The following is a 780-nucleotide window of genomic DNA, read 5'->3' as shown; positions in this document are numbered from 1 at the left end:
CATCTATCAATTCTTTCTCCTATATACATCATATTATTAATTTTATCCTATTTAAAATCATTATTTTTTTAAATTCCTTTTGTCTGGTGAATAAGAATGTAAGTAATTGTATAATGATTTAATAGCCTTAAAAATCTTACACACAGTATTCATTTGTCAGTATATTACTGGTTCTCAGGCTCCATAGCATAATATCTGTAAGTCTTAAAGACTTTCATATCTTCTCTCCAGTCCTTACACTATTTATTTTCTGTCTCTTCCTGAAATAAAGCAACAGCTACAAATATTGAATAGAAGTAGTGAGAGCATACTTTTTTTTTTTTCATTTCTCACTTTTCAGGAAAATACTAACATTTCTCCATTAAATACTTTGTTGTCTTTGGTTTGTTCTTTATTATCTTTAGGGTGTGCCTTGCATCCTTAGTTTGCTAAATATTCTATGATAACAGGTATTGAAGTTCAGTGAAAGCTTTTTCCACAGCTATGTACCTACTCATAATTTTTTTCTTCCTTTAATTTTAAATAAGAAAAATGTCCAAAGTAAATTCTCTAATATGTCTAATCCTTTCTTTTATACCTGGGAAGAGCCCTACTTGGTCACGATACATTATAATTAATATATTGCTGGATTTTTTTTTAATGATGTAATCTCCTCCATAATGAGACCTGATATAATGTAACCATTTCCAAAATGAGATCTGCTATGAGCAGCCAATCAGTTGAAAAAAAGTTTCCTTGGCCTGCTGTCTGACCTGCTGATCTTGGGTTCACCAGTTCCTG

This window comes from Trichechus manatus, unplaced genomic scaffold, assembly GCF_000243295.1.
Source record: "Trichechus manatus latirostris isolate Lorelei unplaced genomic scaffold, TriManLat1.0 scaffold00139, whole genome shotgun sequence".
NCBI lineage: Eukaryota > Metazoa > Chordata > Mammalia > Sirenia > Trichechidae > Trichechus > Trichechus manatus.
This window is presented reverse-complemented; position numbering follows the sequence as displayed.